This window comes from Triticum dicoccoides, chromosome 1B, assembly GCF_002162155.2.
Source record: "Triticum dicoccoides isolate Atlit2015 ecotype Zavitan chromosome 1B, WEW_v2.0, whole genome shotgun sequence".
Taxonomy (NCBI): Eukaryota; Viridiplantae; Streptophyta; class Magnoliopsida; order Poales; family Poaceae; genus Triticum; species Triticum dicoccoides.
The window spans coordinates 277502537-277519800 of record NC_041381.1 but is presented as its reverse complement, the minus strand read 5'-3'; positions in this window follow the sequence as shown (position 1 = coordinate 277519800).

Here is a 17264-nt window from a genome sequence, read left to right as displayed (position 1 = left end):
GTCCTACAGTCAGTGATGAATGAAGCTATGTTGAATAACCTAGTAGAGAAATCACTTATCCACCACTCTTGCCCTGACTACCCCCATCATCCCGTATGCATATGATACCATTTTGGTTGCAAAGGCTGACACCAGATAGTTGAAACACATTAAAAACCTCTTACTTCGTTATGGAGCATATTCTGGGCTCAAATTGAATTACTCCAAATCCATTCCGATAGCTATCAGCACCCCCATGAACAAGATGACTGGATAGCAAACCTCTTGGGCTCCAAAATTGGTGGTCTCCCTCGCACCTATCTTGGACTGCCCGTCTCCTATACCAAACCCAGAGTTAAAGATTTTGTGCCCATGTTAAAAAGAATTGAAGACAGGCTACTTGGATTCTCTACTCTGCTGTCTACTGGAGATAAACTTACCCTCATTAAGTCCCTTTTTCCAGTATGCCCATATTCTTCATGTGCACTTTAATTATTCCTAAGGCACCGGTCAAAGAAATCAACTCTTACCTCATGAATTGCTTCTAGAAAAAAATTGGTACCGAAGAAAGAGGATCAGTTCTTATTTCCTAGAACAAATTGGCCAGCCAAAACCTCAGGGGGGGACTGGGTATCTTGGATATTCATACTCACAATCAAGCACTGCTCATGAAATTCCTGCATAAATTCTTCAACAAAGAAAATACCCCTTGGGTCAAGATCATCTGGGAAACACATTATGAGGGCAATCTCCCTAGAGAGAAAATGATAGGACCATTCTGGTGGAAAGCGATCCTCAAACTTCTTCCCACTTTCGAACAACATGCCATATGCAAGCCTGGCATGGGGACACTACATTATTCTCATCAGACAAATGTATGGCAGAGCCACTACAGTCCAAGTTCCCTGGAATTTACTCCTTTGTCATAAACAAAGACATCACATTGGCACAAGCACTAGACCAGCAGGAGATCAGACAGTTGTTTCACAGGCCACTTTCTCAGCAAGCATTCTCATAGTACAATACTCTTCAATACCAAATTCTCAGTAGAGAAACTACAGAACATAAGGACAGATGGCCATATCCATGGATCTCTCCTCACTACTCTTCTATGAAGATGTATAGAATCATCTGTGGGAAGACCGACACCCACAACATATTTAAACTTCTTTGGAACACTGCTTGAAGACACAGGTCGACATTATTCTTTAGGCTCTTATTGCATGATAGAGTTAGTACAAGGAACTTATTACATCGTAGGAACATGTACTTGGAAGACTATAAATGAGCATTATGTGCGGAATTAACAGAGGAGACTTTAATCCATCTATTCTGGAATTTCCCCTTTTCTCTAAAATGTTGGTTCCATCTGCTTCTCACCAAACAAAGAGGTATATCTGTATATGATGAGATTCTGCTAACCTTGAGCAAACTTCCTAAAGACATAGCTATGGATCATAATTACGGGGTGCCGGAGTATATTGATGGTTAGAAACGATAAAATCTTCAGATCGACAAAACCACGCCTAAACTCCTGGAAGTTTTACCTGAAGGAAGGGCTTCAGATAGTCAAGCTAAGATCCAAGCAAGTCAAGGTAGAACAGATTGATCTCTAGATAGTATAGAACTTACATTTTAATTTCTATGCTGCCTAGAACTAGAATAGGGTGATTTCCCCTTTGTATTATTGCTTGTAAATATTTTATTATTAATTTAATGATAATACTGTAGAACAATTGCTCTACAATCACAGGTTCAAAAAAAGATGCATGGCATTTCGTCCAAATGCCAAGAAGCATGGCATTTTGGGATCTGCCACGTCAACGCTAGCTCGTGCAAGCCAGGGCCAAGACGGCATGGATCATGGCATCTCACGTGTAACCAAAATGCCAGGGATGTTGGCGTGATAAAAAAGGTCATATTTCAAAAAAAATTGCAAACGAGGCCAATTTGGGATTTTATTAGCATAAAAGGTTAAAAAAGAAATTTTGTCCCCCTCTGACACTAGAAACGGGAATTTAAGACGGCTCTATAGATTCCAATAACACAGAGCCCTTTTGTTGCTTTTGTTCACAATTCCTACCACCTTTTTTTAACTGGGCATAACCCGTTTCCATTAATTAGCATAATGAAAATACATTTTTCCACCAGTCTGTAACCAACTGACACAAGAATACTAGAAAGGGGAAAGCGGGTTCCGGGCCTCAGTGGGAATCCCACTGCAAGCACCCGCCATCAAGCAGTTTGCTTTGGGGCTAAAACCTAGTGACACCTCAAACCAAACTAGACCTAAATCAGTAACAGTTTAACCACGCAACAGGAAGCCAACAGCGACACATGAAAAGAGGCTCACAAGTAAGCAAGAGACAAAAGCTCGCACAGGAGTATTGACCAGCAAACTACCAGGACACTAACAAGAACCTAGTAAGACATCCAAAGTAGCAAACTAGTGAGACTTTAGTCCATCTCCGGACTGGCTGGGGCTGCACAGATCCTCATCATAGTAGAGGTGTTCGTCCTGACATCTTGGCTCCTCGCTCTGTGGCTTCACGATCAGCTCCAGTCATCAAATCTGCCCAGTAAGTTAGAAATCCACAAGCTGAGAACACCACATTAAAAGGGGTCCTAATTTTTTCTGCTCAAAGGTAACTTGGTTGTGGTAGTTCCAGATCGCCCAGCACATCACAGCAAGGCCAAATGTATAGAATTTCGCTCCATCTGGTAAGAATATATAGCACTAGGAGAAGAATTGCCAAAGGTTGTTCGGGCATAGTTCCATGCCCAACACACACCCAACAGTCCTCCAAATTACCCGGGCAACTGGGCAAGTAAAAAATATATGTTGAGAAGTTTCTTTCTCTCTACAAAAAGAACATCTGGGGTTACCAGCCATATTTCGTTTCTTCATGACCTCTCTAGTCAGAATGGCATCTTGGAATAGCTGCCATAAGAAAATTTCTATTTTTAGAAGAAGCCTGGCTTTCCAGATCCATCTATAGTCACACCCTGCTAGGTGTCTATCCAGATAAGCATAGACAAATTTGGTCGAGAAGTAGTTTTTCTTTTCCATAGTCCAAATAACCTGATCTGGCCTACGAGATAAGGACCAAGAATTGACTACCATCTTAAGCTCCCTCCACTGATCCATAAGGGGAGGTGTAGGCATCTCCTCAAGAGATCATCGCCCTCATATTTCTCGAATTCAACATCTGTGATTTCCTGATGATTACAGATACTATATAGCATTGGGACCCTAGCTTGGAGAGGAGCCACATCCCAAATTGAGTCAACCCAAACTCTAGCAATGTTGCCAGAATTCAGAACCACCCCTCTTCCTGCCAAATAATACTCTTTCACTTTCAAAATGGCTTTCCATATGGGGGAATCCCCAAACTTTCTCTCCACTAAGGTCACAGTATCATTTTTAAGGTACTTCGCGCGGATCACATCCTTCCAAAGGCCATGTTGAGTCCCAAGTTTCAACCACCACTTTGTGAGCAGGCTGATATTTTGCTTATGGAGATCTGTCACTCATAAGCCACCTTTTTTCTTGGATCTACAGATCCTAGTCCATTTCACCAATTGGTACTATTTACAACCATTGTTCTCTTGCCAAAAGAATTTTTATGATTCTTATCCAATTTCTCAATGACCATTTTAGGAAGCAAAAACATAGACATGTAGTAGTAAACTATACTAGTAAGGAGGAGTTAAGAAGGGTCAGCCTCCCTCCCGAGGATGCCGCTTTACCAATCCAGGATGCGCAGCATTTGAGGAATTTACCATCAACAAAACTCCGGTCAAGCACACATGGTGTGGAATAGCTCACCAGCACTCCTAAGAACTTCGTAGGAAAATACCAAATCAGATGATTGAATAGTTTAGAGTGGAAAGTCAGTAGCTCGTCATCCCCTCCCACACATAGGGTTTTGCACTTCGTAGAAAAAAATTGAGCCCTGACATGAGTTCAAAAATTTATACCATTAGTTTTAGGTTAACCGCAACTTCCCTATCATGGTCAAAGCAAATGATCGTGTCATCAACATATTACAGAATGGCTACTCCCCCATCAATTAGATCTGGAGCAAGGCTAGTCAGCATGCCCTATTTTTGAGTATGAAGGATCATTTGCGACAGGGCTTCTATAGCCAAGTTAAACAAGATAGATGAAAACGGGTCGCCTAAGCGCACCCCTTTTTGGCTTCGGAAATACGCACCTATTTCATTATTCAATTTTATACTTACTGTCCCATTGTTTAGGATCTTTTTTACCCAACCATGCCACATAGGTCCAAATCCCCGGTTCTTGTGACATTCGAGGAGGAAATCCCAATTGATTTTATCGTAAGCCTTTTCGAAATCTAATTTCAACACCACCCCAACTTTCTTCTTGGGATGTGTGTGATGAAGCACTTCATGAAGAGTAAGGATACCATCCATAATGTTAATATTCTTAATAAAGGCATTTTGGTGTTTGCTGATAACTTTACCAGAAAAGATGACCACTCTGTTATACAAAACCTTAGTAATCAATTTGTAAGGAACATGAAGGAGACATATGGGCCTATATTGTTGTATTTTTTAGCCCCAGTTATTTTAGGAATAAGTGTGACTACCCCGTAATTAAGATGGGCAACATCCAATGTGTTGTTGTAAAAGGCATCACACAAGCGCACAATGTTAGGTTTACAAAATAACAGTGCTTATAGAATTCAATTGGGACATTGTCAGGACCCGGAGCTCTGTTACTATCCATACCAAATAGAGATGTTTTTCACTTCTTGAAAGGGCATGTAGCCCCTAATGTGGTTTTAGTGATTAATGACAATCTATGGACTAATGTTTTCACCGAGATATATTTGAAGGTATTATCCATAGATGGTGCATCAAGGATATTAGATGGAATCATGGATGAAGTTCATCAAGTGCATTGAATCTTATATGAAGATATGTTCCATAGTGATGCTTGAAGTGCATTGGGTTGGTTTGTGAAGAATGTCATAAAAACATCCGAAGAAGTCCTCATGGTATCCCTCTCTGGATACACTATGCGCACGGGCCACACGCCCCCCATGCGCGTGAGGTCGAGTGTCAACTCTCTGGATACCACGTGCACACGGGGTCCCTGACCCCCGTCTACACGGGGCCTGGGTTTTGGCACTTGAGGTCCCATATCCAATGAGGTTTCAAATTGGTCTTTTGGGGTTTCTGTTGAAGCCATCAAGATTGATTTTAATGTCTAAACCAAACAAATTCAAGGTGGAGTTCATTAGAGGATCTCGAAGATTGACATATGTGGCTTATAAGAATCAAGGGATTGAGAGAAAAATCAAAGAGAAGAATTCAAGCTATGGCTTCAAGACAAGATCATCGTAAGCTCATGTGTTGGGTTTCGGTTGATCAAGTCTTGAAGCAAGCAACTAGAGTTAAGAATTCATTGTGCCTCTCAAGAGATTATGATGGAGTTTTTAGAAGAGCAAATGGTGACCAATATGATATTCATAGTGAAACTTGATATGTTCATGAAGGAGTCTTTAGTGGTATCTTCTTGAGGCAATGAAGGGAGATGAGAGTTTCATTATGGCTTTCAAGAAACCAATATAGAGCATGAAGTAAAGATGTTGGTTCACCAAGATGAAGCTCGAAGATTATCTGGATGGTCAACTCACAAAGTGCAATCTTTGTCCATGTGGGATCAAGTGATCTAGTGGTATGGTAAGTAAATGAATTGTGCTTTGTTACCTAATGTCAGTGTCAAAACTGGCGGATCTCAGGTAGGGGGTCCCGATCTGTGCGTCTTAGGCTGATGGTAACAGGAGGCAGGGGACACAATGTTTACCCAGGTTCGGGCCCTCTTGATGGAGGTAAAACCCTACTTCCTGCTTCATTGATATTGATGATATAAGTAATACAAGAGTAGATCTACCACGAGATCATAGAGGCTAAACCCTAGAAGCTAGATGATGAGGACATCAATACCATTGTTACACCCACAGCCCCTACTATACATATATTAGACCAATTACTAGAGCTCGCGCACGCCAATTAAATTATCAGGTACTTTCGTTTCTTGGTAATGATTCTAATGTTCATGAGAATATGATGCTACCTAAATTGGATACATTTGTTTTGCTTACAAATGAAGCGGCTAGCTTAGAGAAGAATGAACATTGGAGCAAGAACAAGCATGGAGATGATGGCATGTGCAAGGGGAACAAGAACAGAGTTACAAGTGATGATTTCAGGATTTTGAAGCCACCATAATGAGTGCATGAAGCCTTGGACAAAATAGACAAGATGCCACTTCATAAATTTCGTCTAGAGGCTATTCTAGGTGCTGCGTCACCTTATTATTGGGCCAGGCCCAAGTAATTTCTAAATACATAAGTATAGGCTATTTTTAGAGTTCGTATGTGTGGGGAAACAAGAGATAGGGTTAGTTTCGGACCCCTCCACCAAGGGCCACGAAATTCACCCCCTCTTCCTCCATATATACAGCCCTTAGGGCACCGTTTAGACTTTGGGTTTTGTTTAGATTAAAGTTCTCCATAGCTGCAACTTTGCGTACTTCGTTTGTGTTCAACGACCAGAGAAAGACGTCTCAGAACCCCACCTTGATCAATAAAGCTTTCATCTTATATTCTCAATATCCAGATTGCAATCTCAGTTTCTTTCTTGTTCTTCGTTTGCTCACAGGAAACAGACCCTCGTGGTCAGGTTAATCGTGCTCCGGCGTGGTCAATAACCTCTCGGAGTTGGTTTAGCAATTGCTAAGGCGCGACGTCCTCGCACGTTCGTAGTCGGATCGTCAAAGTCGATTTCCACCAAAGCGATATCCATCATCTCATCGAAAGACGGGACACCTTTGCCTCTATCAAGTGGTATCGGATTTCCAGGTTGCTTGGTGAGATTTTACAGTTTTTCATAGTTTAGATCGAGTCTGTTCTTCATAACTACAGTCCACGAAAAAGCCAAAAAAATTTAGGGTTAGTTCACCATATCCGAACCAGTCTGAGCCATTGCATAGTCTTTTCAGTATTTTGCTTTGTTGAATTTTCGGTTGCATCGTCGTGTCTAGTTGCTAGTTTAGTGTCTAGTCTTTTAGAGTTTCGACTTCTATTCACTGGTCTTCACGCCGCCGCCGCACCATCATCATCCGCTGCCATATACCACCACCACACCAGATACGTCGTTCCTGCCATCTACCATCCCACTTATCCGCCACCGCTCCGAGCCCATATACCAACACCGATCCGAGTCCATATACCACCATCGACCCACATCCATATACTACCACCACTCCAATTCCATCTCATATTAGGTTAACTTTCGAGATCCATCTATTTCCAGATTTGTGTTTTCCTTGTCTGAGTAGGTTTCGGATTCCAGCAATCTTTTGCCGTCCGTAGAAGAGGTTAGTTTCCAAAAAAAAGAGTCCCGAAACCACCCTCCGTTTAGGCCCAAAATTTTCCAAAAATGCACTGGACAAAAAAATTTCTGGCTATCCTATTTTTAGGTGTTTCTAAGCGTATTGAGACAGTCGCACCTCTGCACCTGCTGCACCTCTGCAACAACAACCACAACAACGACTACCTCCACATCGTGAAACAGCCCTCCACCGAGCGAGCCGTGTTCCTCTTCAGCCTGGCCAAACTGTTGGTGCTGCTGTTGATAATTCTATGGCTCCTGCTGCTGATGGGGAGGAGGACGATTATGCGGGAGATTACGAGGATGAGGTTGATCAAAATCAGAACTACGTGCAACCACGAGCACCGCAACCACCAGGTCGTCCACATGCAAATAATGGCAATGTTAGGGCTCCCCCTCAGGTGCAAGATCATGACCATCTCCCTAAACTGAAATTGAATATTCCACCATTTGAGGGTAGATATGTTCCTGATATATATCTTACTTGGGAGTTAGAAACTGAACAACGATTTACATGTTTACAATATCCTGAGGAGAGACGTGTTCCTGCTGCTATTTGTGCTTTCACTAGCTTTGCATGTGTTTGGTGGTCTGAACATTGTAGATTATATCCGGTTCCAGCTACTTGGGCTGCTTTGAAAACTGCTATGCGTACTCGTTGGGTTCCACCATATTATCAACGTGAATTGCTTCAAAAATTGCAGCGTTTGAGACAAGGAAAAAATTATGTAGAAGAATATTATCAGGAGTTACAAGCTGGCATGATTAGATGTGGTATTGTTGAGGAGAATGAACCTATGCTTGCACGTTTTATTGGTGGATTAAATAGACAGAGTCAGACCATTCTAGAGTATAAGGAGTATACTAATATCACTCGTTTATTCCATCTTGCTTGTAAAGCTGAACGTGAAGTGCAGGATCGACAAGCATTGGCGCGAACTAACTTTTCTGCAGGTCGCCTTCATCATGGACACCGCATGCATCTTCTACTTCCACTGCACCAGCACCTCCGTTACGTGCCGCCTCCAGCCGTGATACAAGAAAGCAGGCACAACCACCACTATCTTCCAAGAGCGCACCTGCCGGGCCTACACAGAGCTCTTCTTCTTCCATGGCATCAACTGGGCACACAAGTGATATTATTTGTTGTCATTGTAAGGGAAGAGGTCATTATGCGAGAGAATCCAAATCTCAGCGTGTGATGATTGCAACTGAGGATGGTGGGTTTGAGTCCGCTAGTGACTATGATGAGGAGACATTGGCTCTTATTACACGTGAAGAACACGGTGGAGATGATTTTGATCATGAGACACAATACATGGCTCCTGAAGACGCTGATAGGTATGAATGTTTAGTTGCTCAACGTGTTTTGATTGTGCAGGTCACACAAGCTGAGCAAAATCAGAGGCATAATTTGTTCCATACGAAGGGAGTTGTGAAGGAACGTTCTGTGCACGTCAACATAGACGGAGGGAGCTGCAACAACTCGGCTAGCATGGAGATGGTGGAGAAGCTCTCTCTCACCACAAGACCACATCCACATCCTTACTACATCCAATGGTTCAACAACAGCGGCAAGGTTAAGGTAACACGTACTGTTCGTGTGCATTTTAGTATCTCTACATATGCTGATTATGTTGATTGTGATGTGGTACCTATGCAAGCATGTTCCTTATTACTTGGCCGACCATGGAAATTTGATAAAAATTCTGTCCACCATGGTAGAAACAATCAGTATACTCTTGTTCATAAGGATAAAAATATTACTTTGCTTCCTATGACTCCTGATTCCATTTTAATAGATGATATTAATAGAGCTAATAAAGCAAAACAGGAGAAGAATAAGAGTGAAAATCAGATTGTGGCAAAAGAATTTAAGCAACAAATGAAGCCTAATAAAAAACCATCTAGTGTTGCTTCTGAAATTAAATTGAAAAGTGCATGTTTACTTGCCACTAAATCTGATATTGATGAGCTAGATTTTAGCAAATCTGTTTGCTATGCTTTTGTGTGCAAAGAGGCATTATTTTCATTCGAGGACGTGCCTTCCTCTTTTGCCCCCTGCTGTCACTAACATTTTGTAGGAGTTCGCTGACGTCTTCCCACAAGACGTGCCACCGGGATTACCACCAATTCGAGGGATTGAACATCAAATTGACTTAATTCCCGAAGCATTGCTACCCAACCGTGCACCATACCGTACCAATCCAGACGAGACGAAGGAGATTATGCGTCAAGTACAAGAGCTTCTCGACCAAGGTTATATACGCGAATCCCTTAGTCCTTGTGATGTTCCTATTATTTTAGTGCCGAAAAAGGATGGTACATCGCGTATGTGTGTTGATTGTAGAGGCATTAATAATATTACTATTCGTTATCGTCATCATATTCCTAGGCTAGATGATATGCTTGATGAATTGAGTGGCTCTACAATATTCTCCAAAGTTGATTTGCGTAGTGGATACCATCAAATTCGTACGAAATTGGGGGATGAATGGAAAACAGCATTTAAAACTAAGTTTGGATTATATGAGTGGTTAGTCATGCCTTTTGGGTTAACTAATGCACCTAGTACTTTCATGAGATTAATGAACGAAGTTTTACGTGCTTTCATTGGACGATTTGTGGTAGTTTACTTTGATGACATATTGATTTATAGCAGAACTTTGGAGGAACATTTGGAACATTTACGTGCTATTTTTATTGCTCTACATGATGCACGTTTGTTTGGTAACCTTGGGAAGTGCACCTTTTGCACCGACCGAGTGTCTTTTCTTGGCTACGTTGTTACTCCACAGGGATTTGAAGTTGATAAAGCCAAGATTAAAGCTATTGAGAGTTGGCCGCAGCCCAAAACGGTCACACAAGTGAGGAGTTTTCTTGGCCTTGTTGGATTCTATAGGCATTTTGTGAGAGATTTCAGCACCATTGCTGCACCTCTCAATGAGCTTACAAAGAAGGATGTGCCTTTTGTTTGGGGTACCGCACAGGAAGAAGCCTTCACAGTATTGAAAGATAAGTTGACACATGCTCCTTTACTCCAACTTCCTGATTTTAATAAGACTTTTGAGCTTGAATGTGATGCTAGTGGAATTGGATTAGGAGGTGTCTTATTACAAGATGGCAAACCTGTTGCATATTTTTCTGAAAAATTGAGTGGGCCTAGTCTGAATTGTTCTACTTATGAGAAAGAATTATATGCTCTTGTTCAGACTTTAGAAACATGGCAACATTATTTATGGCTCATGAATCTTTGAAACATATTAAAAGTCAAGCTAAATTGGATCATAGACATGCTAAATGGGTTGAATTCACTGAGACTTTCCCTTATGTCATTAAACACAAGAAGGGAAAAGAAAATGTTATTGCTGATGCATTGTCTCGTCGCTATACTATGCTTTCACAACTTGATTTCAAAATATTTGGTTTGGAGACCATCAAAGATCAATATTTGCATGATGCTGATTTTAAAGATGTATTGCAGAATTGTAAAGGAGGGAGAACATGGAACAAGTTCGTCGTTAATGATGGATTTGTGTTTCGTGCTAACAAGCTATGCATTCCAACTAGCTCTGTTCGTCTTTCGTTGTTGCAGGAGGCGCATGGAGGAGGATTAATGGGACACTTTGGCGTGAAGAAGACGGCGGACGTACTTGCTACACATTTCTTTTGTCCAATGATGAGACTGGATATTGAGCGTTTTATTGCTCGCTGCACTACATGTCAAAAAGCTAAGTCACGACTCAATCCTCATGGTTTATATATGCCTTTGCCTGTACCTAGTGTTCCTTGGGAGGATATATCTATGGACTATGTTTTAGGTTTACCTCGAACAAAGAAGGGGAGGGATAGCATATTTGTTGTCGTGGATAGGTTCTTGAAAATGGCACACTTTATACCATGTCATAAAAGCGATGATGCCATTAATGTTGCTGATTTGTTCTTTCGTAAAATTATTCGCTTGCATGGTATGCCCAATACTATTGTTTCAGATCGTGATACTAAATTTCTTATCCACTTTTGGAGATGTTTATGGGCTAAATTGGGGACTAAACTGCTTTTTAGTACTACTTGTCACCCCCAAACAGATGGACAAACTGAAGTAGTCAATAGAACATTGTCTACTATGCTTAGGGCTGTTTTGAAGAATAATAAGAAAATGTGGGAAGAATGCTTGCCTCATATTGAATTTGCTTATAATCGTTCATTGCATTCTACTACTAAGATGTGCCCTTTTGAAATTGTGTATGGTTTCCTACCTCGTGCACCTATTGATTTGTTGCCTCTTCCATCTTCGGAGAAGGTTAATTTTGATGCTAAACAACGTGCTGAATTGATTTTAAAAATGCATGAGTTAAGTAAGGAAAACATTCAGCGTATGAATGCTAAATATAAACTTGCTAGAGATAAGGGTAGAAAACATCTTGTGTTTGCACCTGGAGATCTTGTTTGGTTACATTTGCGTAAGGATAGATTTCCTGATTTGCACAAATCAAAGGTAATGCCACATGCCGATGGTCCTTTTAAGGTGTTGGAGAAAATAAATGATAACGCGTATAAACTTGCGCTGCCTGCAGATTTTGGGGTTAGTCCCACTTTTAACATTGCAGATTTGAAGCCTTATTTGGGTGAGGAAGATGAGCTTCCGTCGAGGACGACTTCATTTCAAGAAGGGGAGGATGATGAGGACATCAATACCATTGTTACACCCACAACCCCTAGTGTTACATATACTGGACCAATTACTAGAGTTGGCGCACGCCAATTAAATTATCAGGTACTTTCGTTTCTTGGTAATGATTCTAATGTTCATGAGAATATGATGCTGCCTAAATTGGATACATTTGTTTTGCTTACAAATGAAGGGGATAGCTTGGAGAAGGATGAACATTGGAGCAAGAACAAGCATGGAGATGATGGCATGCGCAAGGGGAACCAGAACGGAGTTACAAGTGATGATTTCAGGACTTTGAAGCCACCATAATGAGTGCTTGAAGCATTGGACGAAATATACAAGATGCCACTTCAGAAATTTCATCCAGAGGCTATTCTGCGTCACCTTATTATTGGGCCAGGCCCATGCAATTTCGAAATACATAAGTATAGGCTATTTTTAGAGTCCGTATGTGTGGGGAAACAAGAGATTGGGTTAGTTTCGGACCCCTCCACCAAGGGCCACGAAATTCACCCCCTCTTCCTCCATATATACAGCCCTTAGGGCACCGTTTAGACTTTGGGTTTTGTTTAGATTAAAGTTCGCCACAGCTGAAACTTCGCGTACTTCGTTTGTGTTCAATGACCAGACAAAGACGTCTCAGAACCCCACCTTGATCAATAAACCTTTCATCTTATATTCGCAATATCCAGATTGCAATCTCAGTTTCTTGCTTGTTCTTCGTTTGCTCGCAGGAAACAGACCCTCGTGGTCAGGTTGATCATGCTCCGGCGTGGTCAATAACCTCTCGGAGTTGGTTTAGCGATTGCTAAGGCGCGACGTCCTCGCACGTTCGTAGTCGGATTGTCAAAGTCGATTTCCACCAAAGCGATATCCGTCATCTCATCGAAAGATGGGACACCTTTGCCTCTATCACTAGCCTATGATGATTATGATTGTGATCGTCCCTCTAAGGACCAACCTCTCCTGTTTATATAAACACCGGACAGGGCTAGGGTCTACACGGAGTCGGTTACAAGGAAGGAAACATAATATCCGGATCGCCAAGCTTATCTTCCACGCAAAGGAGAGTCCCATCCGGACAAGGGATGGAGTCTTGAGTATTGTATCTTCATGCTCCAACAGTCCGGACAAAGTATATAGTCCGGCTGTCCGGATACCCCCTAATCCAGTTCTCCCTCGGTAGCCCCTGAACTAGGCTTCAATGACGATGAGTCCGTCACACAGTCTTGTCTTCGGCATTGCAAGGCGGGTTCCTTCTCCGAATGCTCCAAAGTAATCATCGAACACTTAAACCGTGTCCAGATCTGCAAAATGATCTTCACATACCACCGTAGAGAGAATGATATTTCAGAAATGTAACCTGCTGATAACTTTTTTAGACAACATGACATGTCATACTGTCAGGTCATTATTCGAACCGTTTTCCCACAATCAGCCACAACACATATTGCTAGGCGGTTTCCTTGACACGTCTTGTCAAAGCAGAGGTCGTGTCCCCTTATCACGGGATTTTCATCAATATGGGTATGGGTGATCCCACCGCGCCATCAATCGTGGCGCTTGGGAAGTAAGAGATTCTCAACGGGCAAGTGGGGAGGCGCACCACTTTCGTCGCCTCTATAAAGGGATAAGGTTCCCCATTTTCACCCACGCCTTCTTCCTTCTTCTCTCGTCCTTGCCTCCTCGAGCTCCAGCGCCCTAGTCCAAGCCTTCTCCGCATAGCTAAATATGTCCGGAGCAGGAGGCATGTGGGTGGCCTCCACCGCGAAGGAGAAGTGATATAGGGCGGAACCCTAGGGGCCGATCTTTCACATTTGGAGTGGATCCTACCGGGAAACACGAAGAATGCGCGGAAAACACAGGGGAAAACACGGGGAGAAACAAGAGAATCACTCAACCGACAAGTATCGATCACACAAGGGCTAGATCACCAAACTCATAAGGTAGCACAAGATTCAAAATCAACAAAGGAAAGATACAAAGGTAGCCGTTCTTCTCCGTGAGGAGGTCTTGGTTGTCTTCCCTTGAAGGGGTCTTGAATCCGCTTGGGGGATCTTCTCCGAAGAGGTCGTGAGCTCCGAGGAGAAGTAACCAAGTGGATGAGCAAGGCTCTCACACAAACTATGAGCTAAACCAATGCTAACCCTCAAAATGGGGAGGAGGAGGTCTATTTATAGTGCTAAGCCACGAAGGGGTAAGTGAGGGGCAAATGGGTACACGGGCTTCGGCTAAGTCACGCACGCAGGCGGGGTCCGGATGATCTGGATGGTGTCCCGGATGATCCGGGTGTCGGGGGTCCGGATGATCCGGGTGACCGTCCGAATGATCCGGCTTCGTCGAGCAGCTTCGGGTGTCTTCGGGCACGTTAGCCGGATCGTCCGGGTGGTCGTCCGGATCGTCCGGGCTCAGTCCGGATCGTCCGGCTGGGTGTCCGGATGATCCGGGCAAGTCATGTCTTGCTCCATTCTTCTTCTTCCTTCTCCTCTTCCATGCTTGTCCTTGATCCTTGGATTCTCCATGGTCATCTTGGTTGTACCTGAGTGTATGCAACGTCCATGCATGAGGTAGTAGCCATGTCTCACATGAGGAAAGTGACAGTTCGAAGAGGAGTGAATTCACCTTGTGTCCAATGGCGTATGTTCGAGGTCTCATCATATGTCCTCTTGGGGCTTGGATAGTAGTCGGAGTGTACATGGGGATGAACGTGGGATGCTCCGCATCATCTCCCCCCCGCCCTTGGGAAAGATCCAACCTCGGATCATGATCCTCATCACCATGGAAACGGGTGTCGTGGACGGACTTGTAGTGGGACGTAGGTGAAGGCATTGCGCAATCCAAGTACTCCAAGGTGTCTCCGGTATGTGGTACATGCAAAATGAGCAAACACAAAGTACACTTGGAAATACAATGGTTAGCGCACACAAAGTGTCCATCAATTAAGCGTGAGTCCGTGTGAATGGATAGTGCATGACAAAGCGCATGAAGCTTATCAAGATGATATAGAATGATATGCAAAGCATTCATGGGATAATTAGCATGGTGCACAAAGCGACAAATTCTACCATTGTGCAAACTGATGTCATAGAGGGACGTTTCATCAATAGCATGAATATGGCAATGGATGCTCAATATGTGTATGGTATCATGCAATTGATGGTGGGCAATATGATCATGATGTATGAATATGCCATCAAGGTAGATCACAACAAATTTGCTAAGGAAATGCACAAGATCATATATCATAGATGACATGGAAATAGATGCAACAAGACAAGCATAATGTGAGTCAATCCATGCATATGGTGCAAACTTGTGGTGAGTATGAAATGTCCATCGAGCATGACATGTATGAGCACAATCAACAAATATGGAGGTGTTGGTGTACCAATGCTCGATGTCGTGGCTTGAGTGGAATTTCAAAGGTGAATCCAATAAGTGTGAGCGCTCCTCAATGTGAAGGTCCATGTAGCCAATCTCCAATGTCGCTCCTCCGTTCACGAGATGTATCATGTAGACAACAAGAAGGAAACAACAATGAAAGAGTGACCCATCCAATATGCGTACTTGAGGATGGCTCAAAAGGAAGGAGTTCACCTTTATGAGGATGTCGAAAATATTGGTGTTGCACATCATGTATGCCTTAGAATAGCCAATATGTCTCATGACGGTAATGCCTTGTGAATCCTTCAAAAAGAAAAAAACATGACAAACACTCGGAAAAACAAATGAGGTTAGCGGAAGTGCAAAACATATCATTCGTGTGGTAAGATACCCAACAAGTGTATGCATCATGCTCATCGTAAGAAAGTACAAGGGAGCATTTCATAGTATGGAGGCATATGATGTAAGAACAACCAAATACAAGAGGCTCAATCAAATAAGTATGCATCACAAGTGAAGTGTCCAAGTCTCCAAGATCAATAAGCATAGTATGGTTGCACTCAATACAAGGTGATATGAGAGATGAAACTAATGGAGACAAGAGACAATGCTCAAGACAAATCAAGTGAGAGGCATGAACATATATGTCATCAACCCAAGAAAGCGAGTAAGAGTGGAACATGGGTGATGCAACATAGCAAGCAATCATAGCCATCAAGTCAAGCAAGCTAGTAGTGTGAAGATGCAACATACTAGAGGGAATCATAGCAAGCATGTCATGTGTGCAAATAGTGGGCACGAATAATGGACATGACATATCACAAGCATGAAAGCAAGATATGAGAAAAATATCATCAATGTATTAGCGAGAGGCAATATGTAAATAGCAATGGAACATCATGACTCTCCCAACACAACAAGCATCAATAGCATGGGGCACATGATAAACATGGCAAAAGCAACAAGGATCTCCACCAAGCATGTAAATACACATAGAAGTAGCATAATGGTGAATCATGGGTAGATGCAAGCAAGGGTCACAATTGCATGGCAAAGGCATAGGAGTAAGCATAACATGCAAAGTGAACACAATAGTATGGGCATAAGGTGACAAGTGGTAAATAGCCCATAGCCGCGTGAGAGCCAAGTAGAAGAGATGCGCGTAGTCGATGCGCGAAGAGAACGGTGGTAAGGATAGTCCACGGGATCCCAAAGCATCGTTGCTCTCAAGAGCTCGTTTCATCAACTCTTGGGATTGAGAGGTTGACGAGTATATGTGAGTACCTACACAAAACAAAGGCAAAGGTAAAATTGTGTGTGCGTGATATATGTACACATCATCCATCATGATACGCGCGTGCATGTGTCGGTTAGCACAAAATAGCCAATTCTCAAATAAATGAGATGCGTGATATAGAAACATGTCATCCATCATGAGAGGTTTGTTATTATGTATGTCATAATGGAGACTCAAAGGATGTAATGCATCATGAGAAATATCTAGAGCATTGTTATTCATGAAATGCATATGGTGTACACTATCATGTAAATCATGCAAAGTATGAAATGCATCAAGATCTCCTAATATGTATGAGGAAACTATGGGGGTCTCCTCATGAGCATGAGTAGCAACATCACATGGACAATATTGACAACATCCAAAACAAAGCATATTTGGTTCAATGAGATCATGGCATGGCATAGTAGATGAATTGCGCAAATCATGTAAAGGAAGCATGGCAATACCATCACATGAAAAACAAAAGCCAATGACCATCATCTCGTCATCTATGCCATA